The sequence below is a fragment of the Saccopteryx bilineata genome, chromosome 3 (genome assembly GCF_036850765.1).
Source record: "Saccopteryx bilineata isolate mSacBil1 chromosome 3, mSacBil1_pri_phased_curated, whole genome shotgun sequence".
NCBI lineage: Eukaryota > Metazoa > Chordata > Mammalia > Chiroptera > Emballonuridae > Saccopteryx > Saccopteryx bilineata.
This window is the reverse complement of record NC_089492.1, coordinates 181,899,148-181,918,216: the sequence shown is the minus strand read 5'-3', so window position 1 is coordinate 181,918,216 and position 19,069 is coordinate 181,899,148.

Here is a 19,069-nt window from a genome sequence, read left to right as displayed (position 1 = left end):
ATAGAGGACTGGATGAAGAAGATGGGGCACATATACATCATGGTGTACTATTCAGCTAGGAGAAATGATGACATTGGATCACTTACAGTGGAATGGTGGAGTCTTGGTAGCATTGTGCGGGGTGAAATAAGCGAATCAGAAAAAAACAGGAACTGCAGGATTCCATATATTGGTGGGACATAAAAGCGAGACTAAGAGGCATGGACAGGAGTGTGGTGGTTACAGGGGTGGGGGGAGGGAGTGAGGGAGAGGGGGAGGGGGAGGGGTACAGAGAGAACTGGATGGAGGGTGGCAGAGGATGATCTCTCTTCGGGTGATGGGTATGCAACAGAACTAAATGACAAGATAACCTGGAAATGTTTTCTTTGAATGTACGTACCCTGATTTATTGATGTCACCCCATTAAAATAAAAATTTATTTATTATAAAAAAAACCTGTATGGTAATGAGGCGGAAAAAGAGCCACTCCAAGCAAGACTCAGATTCCATTGGTAAATATAGAAGAGAGTTAAGATTCTGTTAAAATCTAAACTTGCTTCGGGAGTTAAGCTGTCTGACATGACTACATACTACCTCTTTCTCCTTAAAGACCAGGCGAAATTAATCTTTCATGGCACTGAGCTACTGTACCAATTTATAATACCTCTCTAATAGTATTAATACATTGAAAACTTCGTTATTGTTATATGAGTTACTTAAATAGATTCGTTTTTGTATTTCTGATAGTATCTCACCACTGCAAGCGTGCATTTTGCAAGTATGTGCTAAAATTTGTTTTAATCTATTGGATTGATATTTTAGATGTGTCAGGACTTATTCTTTAAATATTTGTTCTGAATGAAAGGTCTATATAATTCTGACATTCAGGTTTTTATGTTTAAGTTTATTACAATAAATCTGTTTATTTCCTTTAGTGTAAAAAAACTCATTTTTGAAAAGGTGCAAATGTAAAATTTAGAAAAAAATATTACTAGACCCATGAGAAGAATGTTTACCAATAGGTTTGCTAATTATTTTGGATTTGGGACTTTGTTTGTTTTTTTTAATAGTAATCAAAATGGTGCGGTTCTAGGAAAGTTCTGGGAAATGTCAGTTTTACTTTAAAATGAGAATCTGCTGTTTCTGTATTTTATTGTTTTCAATAAAACTTTGTGTTTCGGACCTTTTAAAAAAATTTTTTTTCTTAAATACTAATGTACAGGTTTATTCAGCAACTGAGAGACTCTGAAATCCTACAAGAGATGCCAAAACTTCTTTTCTCTTCCTGCAAACTTCTACCCTCTTTTATTTAATCCAGCTGATAATGCTGTTTTGTCTTTTTCCAATCAGCCCTAGGTATATGGAAAAAGTTTATATAGGCAGATGGGGACCCTCAAACCCCTCAACGAGATTTTCTGAGCATGGCATTTAAGGTCTATAATGACCAAGAGAGGAACAGAAAAGGCAGACAGAGCCAAAAAGAGATCAGGTAAAATACCAGCTCTTGGCATACACCCATAAAGGCTCCAACACCCTCGAGAGACTTCATAGGACTCCCATCAGGGCCCTGCTTCAAGAGTGGAAAGGAAGGTCATTGAGCTAAAGCCTGCCAGGCTTCTCGGCCCCCACCAGGGACATGCCTTTACTATGGAAAAAGGGACACTGGAAGGCAAGCTGCTCCCTCACTCCTCCAAGGGAGGGTTCAGTCTCTTCTAGCCCTGCTCCAGCTACCTGTGACCTGACCTTGCCAGCCTACTGAGGCTTGCCACTGAAGACTAAAGGTGCCGAGGGACATCGGCCCCATCTCACATCGTTGTGGATGAGCTTAGGGTATTTCTTCCAAGTAGCAGGTAAATTGATCTCCTTTCTTATGGACACAAGGGCTACTTACTATGCCTTGCCTGAATATTCAGTTTTTTATTTTTATTCATTCCTCTGTTGTGGGTGTTGATAGTCTTATTTTCTGCTGCTTTGTTTAATATTTAGTGTTTCCTTTATTCCTCTTGCTTCAATGCCCCATGCCTATTTTAGGCTGGGACTTACTCCTAATTTAGACGAATTTACCTCTGCTACCCAGGATAGTGTATCCACAGGTTCTCTTCACCATGCCATAATTGCAGAGCTCCAGAGAAAGGCACTCTGGGTTCACCTCTCCAGTTTAAAGAAAACAGAAGCTCCGGCTCCATTCGTGCTGCAGATGGCTTTTCCAGTCTACCTGAATTATTACCAGCTAGAAGCAGTGGTCATTGGGACTTGGACTCTAGCTGCAAAGCATGGAAATGTGACCACAACTCCAGTGCCTTATGAACTTTTCCTGAATGTGTGTAACTCCTCCTTGGCACACTTCTCAAACTGAAGTAGGCTTGGGTTACATTTACAAATAATATGAAGTGATAATAGTGTCAATATGGACTTGGTGAAATTATATTAACATGTTAAGGACATTTAAGACTAAAAATTTTATTTTAAATCCTGTTGTATTAGTTAAGACTTTGCTTAGTAATCTAATAGGTTTTAATCACTTAATTGTACTAGGACACTTGTTATAATATCTGTTAGCATTGGCTTTTTTATTGTTGTTTATTTTATATTTTTCCAGTCTGCCTCCAAATCCAAACATGGGAATTCAAATGAGTAAGAATCACAACATACAAATTTGAAATTTTAATATCTGTTGGAGACCGAAATATAAACAGGGTTTTTTTTTATATCCAGGGGACAGGTGCTGGGCCTAACCACCCATCTCACCTGCCCAGTTAACAAAGAGAGCAATACCTGATTATTGCTTATCCCACCCTGGTAAAATGCCAGCTAGAGGCCGTCAACCTCCTGGTCCGTCGACCTACGTTTCAACCTACGTACCAGCCTCTTCCCTTGGTAGATACCGCGTCTTATCTTCCCATTCAGAGGGGGGAATGAGGAGCCACTGAGCCATTTCACCCAAGGTATTGTAAAGTACCAAAGGCTACAGAATTAATATTAATATTTTAGGAGGCTTGGAGAACATTTTATTAATTTGGGTTAAGGTGTGCAGAGAAATTGTGAGAATAGTCTCTGTACTGTGTGATTGGCATAACCAGGATGGGCCCTTGGCATTGTATTGTAAATGCAAGGGGAGGAAAACATGGATTCCCAGACATTCCACCACACCTGTGGGGAAAGGGGTGAATGGCTAGCCAAGTGCAGGAAGAGAAAAGCCAAAATAAACCTTTTCTTATAGCAGTGAGCCATTTGCGGGCATTTGTCCCCACAGAAACTACCTCTCCTATGTAAATGCATGTGGTTAATACGTGTGACTCTGGACAGAGAGATGGTGGATGAACACTAGAAAATATAGGAAGGCCTTTTAATATGTAAAGAGACATCTTTCTACCATTGTGTTGATTTGTAAATTTTGTTTTCTCCAAAATGATGTATGGCTTGCAAATTGAACATGGTCCTATCATGTTAAAGGACATATGACTATAACCAATAGTGGTAAAGGGCTCCTAACTACAATTTTTGCTTCTGTACTTCCCACTTACAAAACTATAAAAACTAGATAGAAGAAAGAGCCAGCATGCTCTCCCTCAGATTTCTGTCAGAGCTGCCACCGCTTGACCAAGCTAGACAATAAAGCTTTGATGTGTAAACGATGGACCTGTTCCTGTCTTTCATGTTTTGGGTCCCTCCGAATTTGGCTTAACAAATGCTTGTTGTGTGCCAGGTTAAATGTTGAGCACTGTAAATAAAAAGATGATGAAGTTTGGCTGCCTGTTCTTGAGGAGAAAAAAACAGGCATTTAAACAGACATTCATGATTCTATGGGTAAGTTCTACAAGGCAGAGAGATAAAAGTTATTGTGGGAGCAAAGAAGAGAGAGTCCTTATTCTACCAGGGCAAGAATTTTCACTATCACTGGAATTAGAATCTTTTGAATAGTTTCAGATCCTGATATTACTTCATATTTATTTATTTTGGGCAATTCAGTGGGAAGTGAGTGTCGAAAGGGCAGCTGGCCCCATAAGAAGGTGGAGGCAGGCACCTAAATATTTTCAGTCTATTGAGCATTTTATTCTTCTAGACTGCTCTCATCTATACCATCCCAATCCATTCTCACATGACATCTAGAAGGCTGCCAAATTTTAGCAAGCTTAGAAAGAGGAAATGGGCTGACCAAGCTACTGGGTTAGTAAGGAATAGAAATGAGACACACACTCAGGTGCTATGGAACATAATCTGATGTCATACTAGAGATGTTACAGAAAGGAGTTCTCTGTCAGAACTCATTCATTACATTCATGGTCCCTACTACTACATGAAAATAGTCATAGAAGGAAGGAGGGACTAAAGATCTAAAATGGAGACTGAGCCAGCCAGCTTTATGGTTGTTTACTCAGTGAGGTTAGGATCTGAAATAGGTGCTCTGTAAACATCTCTATTTGAAAAGTGAGTCTCCCACACTACAATGGGGACAAAGGAGTTGGGTATGCCTGTTAGCTGTTAGATACTTGGGGAAGGCTAAACACGAACCCCTTGAAGAGAAGGTTTGGACAAGCTACCAGCAAGAGTTCATATTTTTTATGAGAATTCTGGAATGACTGACTATTCGTTGATCCAAGGATCATTGACTTTATACTTCTTCATGCTTGCTAATTAAATTTAGGTTTATATATGCTGACTGCATCCATCCATTCATAAGATCTTCCTTTGTGTCATCAGCTACTGAGAAGCAATGTAATCTAAAGAAGACAACAATGAACTTGGAGACCAGTGACCTGAAAGCAAACTTAGTTCAGCTATTTATTAGTTGTATGACTTTAGCATGTGACTTTAACTTCTATGAACCTTAGGTTCCTTCTTTATAACATTGAAATAATAATACCCGCCTTTTAAAGTTATTGGGAGATTAAATAAAACACATTATGTGTTTTTAAAACATTCAGCAAAATGTTTTGGCTCATAAGTATTATTTATTCTTTTGAATAAGTGAATGGATTATTGGAGATACTCAACTATAGCATCAACATGATAGATTAGTCATGTACCAAGAATCCAAACAGCTCAGCAACCATACCAGTCAGTTGGACCATTGCTAAGTAGCCAACAGAGACATTTTCCACTGAAATTGGAGCCACCATGCTGACTTGTATAAAAAGAAGAGTTTCCTTTTTATCCAAATCCCATGGCCTTTACCCAACTGAAAGGATTAATTCACTGTTTTGAACATCTAGGTCAATAGTCGTCGTTGTTGTCATAGAAAATTGAGAGCAGCTATAGCATAAAAATAAATCTCTACCAGAACCTACATTTCTGTATGGAATCTGTGACACTATGAATTGCTTTTGATCAACACATTTTTCCATTGCCAAATGGGCCTTCACACAATAGCAGCCACGCAGACACTCAGAGATTTCACCAACCATAACTCTATGCAGTGATTGTCATGAATGATGAAATATGATTAGCAAATTACAGCTCTGGTGTTTTATTTAAAGGAATTTAAGGAAAATGAATGGATTGAGCTATTTTGCATTTTTTCAGTGAAATCATTTTAAAGGAGTGGGTAATGGAGAACTCAAGACTGATGTCTAAAAGAAAAGGCACAAATAATGTTGCCACTTCACAGCCTATCAGCATAATTTATCTGTGCCTCCTGTCTTGAACAGTTGTGCAATGTTGTTGTACATGGTTAAACAGCTGCTATTCATTTCTAGTATCTTTATTCTGTACTGGATAAATTGACCTGGAATTTAAAAAAAATTATTTTATATTTAAATGTGAAAAAAAGACATAAGATCTTTATCATTAAATTTTATATTGTGCTTTCTTTGTTAATTAGGTTACACAATAGCAATGTCTTAGACTTGAACAATGAACTAAAACCCTCTGGTAGATACGGGATGTTTCTTGTCTCATATCTCATCTACTTTACAATGAAGCAGTATTGTGGCAAAGTTTAGGGCTCTTAGAAATCATATGAGATATAAAGGTGCTTTTCTACATTAAAGTATCTTAGATTGATAACAACAGTGCTTTGGCATTGCTGACTTTCCCTCCAGTCATCAAATCTTAGGTTTATAATTCTGGCATCTCTCCCATCAAATTGGCATTAAAGTGAAATCCCATACAGCCTCTTTTATTTTCCCTCTGATACCATTATAAAATTAGAGGTGCATTCTTATAAAAATAATTTTGATTAGCAATGTAATCATAAACACACTTGAGAGTGAAACACATATTTTAAGCATATAGTTATCAGAGCAAAGATAACCTGTATAAATGTTCAAAATAGCCATAGAATGAGGGAATTAAGCACTAGACTTGTGTTTGAACCTAAGCTTTACCACTTACCAGCCATGTGACTTGTCCTCACAGAGGTAATTTTTCTTAAATTAGACCAAGAATACTTACTTCACAGGGCCATTATAAGGATTAAGGGACACAGTAATAAATCATCTGATATATAACATGACTTTAATAAGTATTACTCAAGTTGAATAAATTATTTAAAATAAGCTACAAAAGTAAAATGCTAAAACTGCCATCAACTGGCAGTTTGCTACTTAAAACTATAGCGCTGATTTTAAAAAAATAATTTTTAGTTTCTGAATATTTTAAAAATACAAGTCTCACATTTTCCATATTTTTAAAATCTTGATCAACTCTTTTCAAATTACATGTAATACAAAACTGGACAAAATGAAATCGTTCAGAAAAACATGATACAGATGATTAAAGTGTCTCATGATTAATGAATCCACAATTTCTTCTGAGCCTAAATTCAAACCTAAGACCAATTTCAGTGACTATCCATCCTGCTTTGCCTGAAACTGTGCCGATTTCTGCCTCACATTATTAATCGTGTCCCTTTCACTCCCAAACTGTCTCAGTATAGATGACAAACATGTGGCCCTTTTGTCCATAATCTGTCTCCCAAAAAGAACAGTTGGATGCTATGTTCTCCATCTCTCTCTTTCTCTCCATTATTAGTTATCCTTAAAAAGTATTGTTTATTTTTCAAAACTTATTTTAACTATTTTTTATTTTATTTTACAGATTGAATTTTTGCAGAAATGTATCTACCAAACATGTTAATTTTCCTATTGGAAGTTAGGCTGCAAAATTCTAAAATGCATCTTGCATTTCCAAGAATGCAGGCTAGTGATTGAAAATGAGACATAAAAATAAAGTTAATGCTAACTTTTTTAAAGTTCCATGAAAACGGTAAGTTGATTTGAGCTCTGCTCTGTAAATCTCATTCAAGTAAGCATAGATGCAGGAGTAAACATTGTTAAAGTAAGTGGGGGATAGTAAAATTTCACTAGTTTGAAATTCAATATTTTGGAATTTGAGGTCATTTAGACTGAATTTGAATTAAAGTTTACCCTTGCTCAAGAAGTCATTTCATCATAACAATAAAAATGAATATTGTAAATAAGATTTTAGGGCAAAATGTTTAAGCAATCAAACTGCATATTATCAAAGGGTTGTAAAAGAGAAATAGATAATTCACTTCCAGTTGCTTTATATCATGAGTTTGAAAGTTATTTGATCAGCTATTACACAATTCTGTAATTCAGGCCAGTCCTTAAAATAGAAGGTCTATTGAGATGTTAGGGCAAACTGCATAGATTAGTTAGTCGACATCTGTATCTAACTTCCTACTCCTGTGCAACCCAAATACTTCTCCCAACCTGCTTTACAGCTAGTGGTAACCCAGTGCCAGCCAAGTCCCGGGAGGGCAAAGGGAGAAAGGAAGGGCACAAGGTCTTTTAAGAAGATTTGCTGATAATAGACATGGCTGGTGCTGCCTGTTCCCCACGTTGCCTGCCTGGAACATTTGCAGCTGCAACTGCCATATCGCAAACATGAGGGCAACGCCAAGAACACTGTGGAACTCCAACTCTGATAAAGCTGAGCAGCTAAACCAATACCAACACCTGCCGTGCTTCTGGTTTCTCACAACAGGAGAAAAATAAACCCCTATTTGTTTAAGCTTCTGTGAGCAGGATTTTCTGTTACTTGGGGCCAAATGCATTCCTAACACAATGACATAAAGGGTGAGGTTTCTAGGAGATGTCAGTGCCTTCGTGGAGGAAGCAAAAGCAAAACTGTGTGCAGACCAAGGTCATAAAGTGTTTTAAACCATCAGCGCATAGACGAAGTAATGGGGTCGACTCCAGAACACGGACAACATACATATACTGTGCTAGGGGTTGGGCACTAGCTAAGGCGGTGTTTCCCAACGTCAGGCCCATGCCCCACAGGGGGGCAATTCGATAGTTAAGGGGGGCAATTTGAAAATGGACTCGACACGACTTTAACTCTTTCACACCGGGCCATTTAAATGCAATGCTAGGTAGATATAGGTGCCAAATTTAACAAAAAATGCAATTCTTAAATAATTGCGGTAAAAATTAATTAAGTATAATTTCGTTTGACGAGACCAAAATGTCAACTGGGTGATTGGCGTCATCAAGTAAACTTCATCCTGGGTTCACCGCGGAGCATGCCGTCTGCCGCGGGGAACCCCGGACGTTTAAAAAACTCGCTAAACAACGCAGTTATTCTCACCTAACTGGCCCATCGCAAATTCTGTAGTGTTTCACATCATTCAGTTGGTGTTAATTTGAAATAAGTGTCAGTCAAAACTGTTGTAAAAGCTTGTTGATTTAATAAATATACACATATGTAATGTATAGATATAATTGGTAAGATTTGATTTTATTTTTATCAATATTAAACTCTTTATTAAGTACTACTTGCATCGGGGCTAGAAAGCACTAATATTTTATAAATATTATTGGGGCTATAACAGTGCATGCATGACAATTTTAATTTTAGAAGCATAACTTTCCAGAAAATTTTGTCAAGTGGAAAAAATATAGATACCTTTTGATTTGCGGTGGTAGTGTAGTAAATGTGTTATATACATTTAAATAAATATGAATTTTTAGAATACGTTTACTCTATGTCACATTGAATATATTTTAACACATATTTTAATATTAGTTTTTAATTGATCTTATTTTTATTTCTTATAGCCCATAGTAAAATAAGTGGTGCAAGCAAGAAAAAAACTCATCAATATTCGGAGGAATATTTAAAACTTGGGTTCATACCCGCTGTTCATGATGAGCGGATTCCTTTTTGTCTTTTATGCCAGCAATGCTTGACCAATGAATTAATGAAACGAGGTCGTCTTGAGACGCATTTGAAGGCAAAACATAGTGCTCATATTAATTCAGATTTGAGTTACTTTAAAACTTTAAAGAAAAATTTTGAAAAAAGAACAATATTAAAGTCTCTATTTACTGCTCATACTTCAACTAATAATCGTGTTCTTGAGGCTAGTTATCATATTTCTTTATTCATCGCTAAAACTGGAGAAAATCACACTATAGGAGAGAATTTAATAAAACCGTCAATATCAGCATTTCTTAAAATGGTTCTTGAAAAAGACGACAAAGATGTAAAAGCTATGCCACTCAGTGACAATACTGTTAGCAGAAGAATAGACAAAATGAGTGAGGATATTGAAAAACAACTTATTGAAAAGCTGAAAACAAGAAAATTCTCCTTGCAAATGGATGAATCAACTTTGAGAGACAGTGAGGCAGTATTGATAACTTACATAAGATATATTGATAAAGGACATTTTGCTGAAGAAATGTTGTTCTGTAAAAGATTAGAAAGCACCACTACCTCCAAATATATATATATATTATAAGCTAAAAAACTACTTAGATGTCAATGATATACCAATGAAAAATATAACATCTTATGCTGCAGATGGTGCTCCCAATATGATGGGCAAGAAACATGGCTGCTTAAAATTGATGAAAGATGCGAATCCAGAAATGATTCTTGTGCATTGTGTTATTCATAGGGAAAACTTGGTAGCTAAAAACATCTCGCCTGTTCTGAATGAAGTATTACATAGAGTAATAAAGTGTGTTAATGCTATTAAAGCTAGTGTCAAATGTGAGCGTCCTTTCAAGCTATTTTGTGAACAACAAAATGAAGACCATGTGAGACTTTTACTTTACACTGAAGTAAGACAGCTATCTAAAGGAAATTGTTTGAAAAGATTTATGGAACTGTTTGACACTCTCAGTGATTTTTTAAGCAACAAACTTGAAATGAAGTATCTGTTAACAATAGATGGTAAAGCATTTGTGAGTTATTTAGCCGATATATTTGAAAAACTAAATATATTAAATAAGCAACTTCGAGTGACGTCACGGAAATGGCGCCATGAGCAGCGTGTCCAACAGATCTCCCCTAAATCACAACAAATTTATCAACTAGAAACAGAAAAATTTATCCTCAGAGCATTCCGGAGTTCCACACAAACTGAAAGTGAAAGGACTGTTATCACTTGAATCTGAGAGATGAGGGTGTGGAGGAAGCTACCACAGGGACGTTCATTCAAGCCGCGAGGGAGTGCACCTGTGTGCTATCAACAAGACCACCCTCAGATGCCAATAAAAAAGAGGAAATCGAATATTATGGATACAAAAGAAAGAGAGGTAACACAAATAGATGTGGAAAAATCTATGGAAAAAAGACTTAACATATTGGAAGCCTTGGAGCTAAATGACAGAGAATTTAAAATAGAAATCTTAAAAATACTCAGAGATATACAAGAAAACACAGAAAGGCAATATAGGGAGATCAGAAAACAACTCAATGAACACAAAGAATATATTACCAAGGAAGTTGAAACTATAAAAACAAATCAAACAGAAATGAAAAACTCAATTCACGAGCTGAAAAACGAGGTAACAAGCTTAGCTAACAGAACAGCCCAGATTGAAGATAGGATTAGTGAAATAGAAGACAAACAACTTGAGGCACAACAGAGAGAAGAAGAAAGAGACTCAAAAATAATAAAAAAGAAGAAAGCCCTACAGGAATTGTCTGACTCCATCAGAAAGAATAACATAAGAATAATAGGTATATCAGAGGGAGAAGAGAAAGAAAATGGAATGGAGAATATACTCAAACAAATAATAGATGAGAACTTCCCAAGCCTGTGGAAAGAACTAAAGCCTCAAATTCAAGAAGCAAATAGAACACCGAGTTTCCTTAACCCCAACAAACCCACTCCAAGGCACATCATAATAAAGATGACACAAACCAATGACAAAGAAAAAATTCTCAAGGCAGCCAGGGAAAAGAAGAGTACAACATATAAAGGAAGGCCTATTAGATTATCATCAGATTTCTCAGCAGAAACTCTAAAAGCTAGAAGAGAGTGGACCCCAATATTTAAAGCCCTGAAAGAGAGGAACTTTCAGCCAAGAATACTATACCCATCAAAGCTATCCTTCAAGTATGAAGGAGATATAAAAACATTCACAAATACAGAAAAGATGAGAGAATTTATCAACAGAAAGCCCCCACTCCAGGAAATACTAAAGGGGGTTTTCCAACCAGATTCAAAGAACAAAAGAAAACAACACCACAAGTAACAGCTCCACCAAGAACACAATAAAACCAAACTTAAACTGTGACAACAAAGGAAAAAGGGGGGAGAGGATGGAGATTAACAGTAGCAAAGGACGATGAAGGGCAGAAATACTTATAAGATAGGGTACTACAATGAATATAGTAGGTAACCTTTTCATAACTTAATGGTAACCACCCTTGAAAAAACCACCACAAAAACACTTGACTTAAAAAAGGTAGCAACAGAGGAAAGAAGTATGGAACACAAACAAACAAAAACAAATGATAGAAAAACAAAAGAGAAGAATCAAACTAGATACAAAACTAACAGAAAGCAATTTATAAAATGGCAGTAGGGAACCCACAAGTGTCAATAATTACACTAAATGTAAATGGATTAAACTTACCAATAAAAAGACACAGAGTAGCAGAATGGATTAAAAAAGAAAATCCAACTATATGCTGCCTACAAGAAACACATCTAAGCAACCAGGATAAAAACAAATTCAAAGTGAAAGGCTGGAAAACAATACTCCAAGCAAACAACACCCAAAAAAAAGCAGGTGTAGCAATACTCATATCTAACAATGCTGACTACAAGACAGAAAAAGTACTCAGAAACAAAAATGGTCATTTCATAATGATTAAGGGGAAGTTGAATCAAGAAGACATAACAATCCTTAATATATATGCACCAAACCAAGGAGCACCAAAATATATAAGACAGCTACTTATTGACCTTAAAACAAAAACTAACAAAAATATAATCATACTTGGAGACCTCAATACACCGCTGACGGCTCTAGATCGGTCATCCAAACAGAGAATCAATAAAGATATAGTGGCCTTAAACGAAATACTAGAACACCTGGATATGATAGACATCTACAAGACATTTCATCCCAAAGCGACAGAGTATACATTTTTCTCTAGTGTACATGGAACATTCTCAAGAATTGACCATATGTTGGGCCACAAAGACAATATCAGCAAATTTAGAAAAAATTGAAATTGTACCAAGCATATTTTCTGATCATAAAGCCTTGAAACTAGAATTCAACTGCAAAAAAGAGGGGAAAAAACCCACAAAAATGTGGAAACTAAACAACATACTTCTAAAAAATGAATGGGTCAAAGAAGAAATAAGCGCAGAGATCAAAAGATATATACAGACAAATGAAAATGAAAATACGACATATCAGAATCTCTGGGATGCAGCAAAAGCAGTAATAAGAGGAAAGTTCATATCACTTCAGGCCTATATGAACAAACAAGAGAGAGCTGAAGTAAACCACTTAACTTCACACCTTAAGGAACTAGAAAAAGAAGAACAAAGACAACCCAAAACCAGCCGAAGAAAGGAGATAATAAAAATCAGAGCAGAAATAAATGAAATAGAGAACAGAAAAACTATAGAAAAAATCAATAAAACAAGGAGCTGGTTCTTTGAAAAGATCAACAAAATTGACAAATCCTTGGCAAGACTCACCAAGGAAAAAAGGCACAGGACTCAAATAAATAAAATCCAAAATGAAAGAGGAGAGATCACCACAGACATCATAGAAATACAAAGAATTATTGTAGAATACTATGAAAAATTATATGCCACCAAATACAACAATCTAGAAGAAATGGATAAATTCCTAGAACAATACAACCTTCCTAGACTGAGTCATGAAGAAGCAGAAAGCCTAAACAGACCAATCAGCAGGGAGGAAATAGAAAAAACTATTAAAAATCTCCCCAAAAATAAAAGTCCAGGCCCAGACGGTTATACTAGTGAATTCTATCAAACATTCAAAGAAGAATTGGTTCCTATTCTACTCAAAGTCTTCCAAAAAACTGAAGAAGAAGCAATACTTCGAAACACATTTTATGAGGCCAACATAACCCTCATACCAAAACCTGGCAAGGATGGCACGAAGAAACAAAACTACAGACCAGTATCTCTAATGAACACAGATGCTAAAATACTAAACAAAATACTGGCAAACCGAATACAACAACATATTAAAAAAATAATACATCATGATCAAGTGGGATTCATCCCAGAATCTCAAGGATGGTTCAACATACGCAAAACGGTCAACGTAATACACCATATCAACAAAACAAAGAACAAAAACCACATGATCTTATCAATAGATGCAGAAAAGGCTTTTGATAAAATACAACACAATTTTATGTTTAAGACTCTCAACAAAATGGGTATAGAAGGAAAATATCTCAACATGATAAAGGCCATATAAGATAAACCATCAGCCAACATCATATTAAATGGCATAAAACTGAGGACTTTTTACCTTAAATCAGGAACAAGACAGGGTTGTCCACTCTCTCCACTCTTATTTAACGTGGTGCTAGAAGTTCTGGCCAGAGCAATCAGACAAGACAAAGAAATAAAAGGCATCCATATCGGAAAAGAAGAAGTAAAGGTATCACTTTTTGCTGATGATATGATCCTATACATCGAAAACCCGAAGGACTCCACAAAAAGATTATTAGAAACAATAAACCAATACAGTAAGGTCGCAGGATACAAAATTAACATACAAAAGTCCATAGCCTTTCTATATGCCAACAATGAAATATTAGAAAACAAACTCAAAAAAATAATCCCCTTCAAGATTGCAACAAAAAAAAAATAAAATACCTAGGAATAAACATAACAAAGAATGTAAAGGACCTATATAATGAAAATTACAAAGCATTGTTAAGGGAAATCGAAAAAGATACAATGAGATGGAAAAATATTCCTTGTTCTTGGATAGGAAGAATAAATATAATCAAAATGGCCATATTACCCAAAGCAATATACAAATTCAATGCAATTCCCAATAAAATCCCTATGAGATTTTTTAAAGTAATGGAACAAAAAATCATCATATTTATATGGAACTATAAAAAACCCCGAATAGCCAAAACAATCCTAAGGAAAAAGAATGAAGCTGGGGCCATTACAATACCTGACTTTAAACTATATTATAGGGCCACGAGAATCAAAACAGCATGGTATTGGCAGAAAAATAGACACTCAGACCAATGGAACAGAATAGAAAGCCCAGAAATAAAACCACATATATATGGTCAAATAATCTTTGATAAAGGGGCCAACAACACACAATGGAGAAAAGAAAGCCTCTTCAACAAATGGTGTTGGGAAAACTGGAAAGCCACATGCAAAAGAATGAAACTCGACTACAGCCTGTCCCCGTGTACTAAAATTAATTCAAAATGGATCAAAGACCTAAATATAAGACCTGAAACAATAAAGTACATAGAAGAAGACATAGGTACTAAAATCATGGACCTGGGTTTTAAAGAACATTTTATGAACTTGACTCCAATGGCAAGAGAAGTGAAGGCAAAGATAAATGAATGGGACTACATCAGAATAAAAAGTTTTTACTCAGCAAGAGAAACTGATATAAAAATAAACAGACAGCCAACTAAATGGGAAATGATATTTTCAAACAACAGCTCAGATAAGGGCCTAATATCCAAAATTTACAAAGAACTTATAAAACTCAACAACAAACAAACAAACAATCCAATAAAAAAATGGGAAGAGGACATGAACAGACACTTCTCCCAGGAAGAGATACAAATGGCCAACAGATATATGAAAAGATGCTCAGCTTCATTAGTTATTAGAGAAATGCAAATCAAAACTACAATGAGATACCACCTCACCCCTGTTAGATTAGCTATTATCAACAAGACGGATAATAGCAAATGTTGGAGAGGCTGTGGAGAAAAAGGAACCCTCATTCACTGTTGGTGGGACTGTAAAGTAGTACAACCATTATGGAGGAAAGTATGGTGGTTCCTCAAAAAACTGCAAATAGAACTACCCTATGACCCAGCAATCCCTCTACTGGGTATATACCCCAAAACCTCAGAAACATTGATACGTGAAGACACATGTAGCCCCATGTTCATTGCAGCACTGTTCACAGTGGCCAAGACATGGAAACAACCAAAAAGCCCTTCAATAGAAGACTCGATAAAGAAGATGTGGCACATATACACTATGGAATACTACTCAGCCATAAGAAATGATGACATCAGATCATTTACAGCAAAATGGTGGGATCTTGATAACATTATAAGGAGTGAAATAAGTAAATCAGAAAAAAACAAAAACTACATGATTCCATACATTGGTGGAACATAAAAATGAGACTAAGAGACATGGACAAGAGTGTGGTGGTTACCAGGGGTGGGGGGAGGGAGGACATGGGAGGGAGGGAGGGAGAGAGTTAGGGGGAGGGGGAGGGGCACAGAGAACTAGATAGAGGGTGGCAGAGGACAATCTGACTTTGGGCGAGGGGTACGCAACATAATTTAATGACAAAATAACCTAGACATGTTTTCTTTGAATATATGTACCCTGATTTATTAATGTCATCCCATTACCATTAATAAAAATTTATTTTAAAAAAAGGAAATAAATAAATAAATAAATAAGCAACTTCAAGGAACAAATAAAACTCTTCTCGATGCAAAAGCAAAGATATTTGGTTTCATTACCAATATTGAGTTATGTCAGAAACATATTAACAACAAAAACTTTAAACAGTTTCATTGGCTCCAAAAATGTGAAGTAACTGATACCGCTTTACTTGTTATTGTCAATCATTTGAATATTCTATCGGCTGATTTAAAAGAAAGATTTTCTGATTTAAAACAAATTGATTTCCCAACATGGATGATGCAGCCAATGTTAGGGGATTTGTCTGATTTATCAAATATGCAGTATCAAGAAGAACTCGCAGAATTACAAAATGATGAGTCAGTTAAAGCTTTATTTAATATCAAAGGAGCAATGGCATGGCTTTGTGAGGAAACAGAAATCAAATACCCAAATTCAACCAAATGTGCAAGAAAACTATTGCTACCGTTTCCATCTTCATTTTTAGCTGAATGTGGATTTAGTGCTATAAATGATTTACTGGTCAAAAAAAGAAATCGGCTGGATATAACAAAACGTGGAGACTTGAGACGAAAGCTAACCAAATTGGAACCTAATATAAAATCTCTGTGCAGCAAGAATCAAGCGCAAGGATCACACTAAATTAAAATAATAAATTAATATAGAAAAATCTGTATTAAAATTATTTGGAATTTAAATTTCTGTTTTTCATTACATGTTTTGAAATTTTACTTACTGTGTTTTGTTAACAATTTCATAGTGATTTCTTCCTAGAACCTATCATTTATGTTTATTAAGTGAACAAATCAATTTTTATTTTATAAATTTTTATTAATGGTAATGGGATGACATTAATAAATCAGGGTACATATATTCAAAGAAAACATGTCTAGGTTATTTTGTCATCAAATTATGTTGCAAACCCCTCGCCCAAAGTCAGATTGTCCTCCGTCACCCTCTATCTAGTTCTCTGTGCCCCTCCCCCTCCCCCTAACTCTCTCCCTCCCTCCCTCTTATGTCCTCCCTCCCCCCCCCACTCTTGGTAACCACCACACTCTTGTCCATGTCTCTTAGTCTCATTTTTATGTTCCACCAATGTATGGAATCAGGTAGTTCTTGTTTTTTTCTGATTTACTTATTTCACTCCTTATAATGTTATCAAGATCCCACCATTTTGCTGTAAATGATCTGATGTCATCATTTCTTATGGCTGAGTAGTATTCCATAGTGTATATGTGCCACATCTTCTTTATCGAGTCTTCTATTGAAGGGCTTTTTGGTTGTTTCCATGTCTTGGCCACTGTGAACAGTGCTGCAATGAACATGGGGCTACATGTGTCTTCACGTATCAATGTTTCTGAGGTTTTGGGGTATATACCCAGTAGAGGGATTGCTGGGTCATAGGGTAGTTCTATTTGCAGTTTTTTGAGGAACCACCATACTTTCCTCCATAATGGTTGTACTACTTTACAGTCCCACCAACAGTGAATGAGGGTTCCTTTTTCTCCACAGCCTCTCCAACATTTGCTATTACCCGTCTTGTTGATAATAGCTAATCTAACAGGAGTGAGGTGGTATCTCATTGTAGTTTTGATTTGCATTTCTCTAATAACTAATGAAGCTGAGCATCTTTTCATATATCTGTTGGCCATTTGTATCTCTTCCTGGGAGAAGTGTCTGTTCATGTCCTCTTCCCATTTTTTTATTGGATTGTTTGTTTGTTTGTTGTTGAGTTTTATGAGTTCTTTGTAAATTTTGGATATTAGGCCCTTATCTGAGCTGTCGTTAGAAAATATCATTCCCATATAGTTGGCTGTCTGTTTATTTTGATATCAGTTTCTCTTGCTGAGCAGAAACTTTTAATTCTGTTGTAGTCCCATTCATTTATCTTTGCCTTCACTTCTCTTGCCATTGGAGTCAAGTTCATAAAATGTTCTTTAAAACCCAGGTCCATGATTTTAGTACCTATGTCTTCTTCTATGTACTTTATTGTTTCAGGTCTTATATTTAGGTCTTTGATCCATTTTGAATTAATTTTAGTACACGGGGACAGGCTGTAGTCGAGTTTCATTCTTTTGCATGTGGCTTTCCAGTTTTCCCAACACCATTTGTTGAAGAGGCTTTCTTTTCTCCATTGTGTGTTGTTGGCCCCTTTATCAAAGATTATTTGACCATATATATGTGGTTTTATTTCTGGGCTTTCTATTCTGTTCCATTGGTCTGAGTGTCTATTTTTCTGCCAATACCATGCTGTTTTGATTCTCGTGGCCCTATAATACAGTTTAAAGTCAGGTATTGTAATGCCCCCAGCTTCATTCTTTTTCCTTAGGATTCTTTTGGCTATTCGGGGTTTTTTGTAGTTCCATATAAATCTGATAATTTTTTGTTCCATTTCTTTAAAAAATCTCATAGGGATTTTGATGGGAATTGCATTGAATTTGTATATTGCTTTGGGTAATATGGCCATTTTGATTATATTTATTCTTCCTATCCAAGAACAAGGAATATTTTTCCATCTCATTGTATCTTTTTCGATTTCCCTTAACAATGCTTTGTAATTTTCATTATATAGGTCCTTTACATTCTTTGTTATGTTTATTCCTAGGTATTTTATTTTTTTTGTTGCAATCGTGAAGGGGATTATTTTTTTGAGTTCGTTTTCTAATATTTCATTGTTGGCATATAGAAAGGCTATGGACTTTTGTATGTTAATTTTGTATCCTGCGACCTTACTGTATTGGTTTATTGTTTCTAATAATCTTTTTGTGGAGTCCTTCGGGTTTTCGATGTATAGGATCATATCATCAGCAAAAAGTGATACCTTTACTTCTTCTTTTCCGATATGGATGCCTTTTATTTCTTTGTCTTGTCTGATTGCTCTGGCCAGAACTTCTAGCACCACGTTAAATAAGAGTGGAGAGAGTGGACAACCCTGTCTTGTTCCTGATTTAAGGTAAAAAGTCCTCAGTTTTATGCCGTTTAATATGATGTTGGCTGATGGTTTATCTTATATGGCCTTTATCATGTTGAGATATTTTCCTTCTATACCCATTTTGTTGAGAGTCTTAAACATAAAATTGTGTTGTATTTTATCAAAAGCCTTTTCTGCATCTATTGATAAGATCATGTGGTTTTTGTTCTTTGTTTTGTTGATATGGTGTATTACGTTGACCGTTTTGCGTATGTTGAACCATCCTTGAGATTCTGGGATGAATCCCA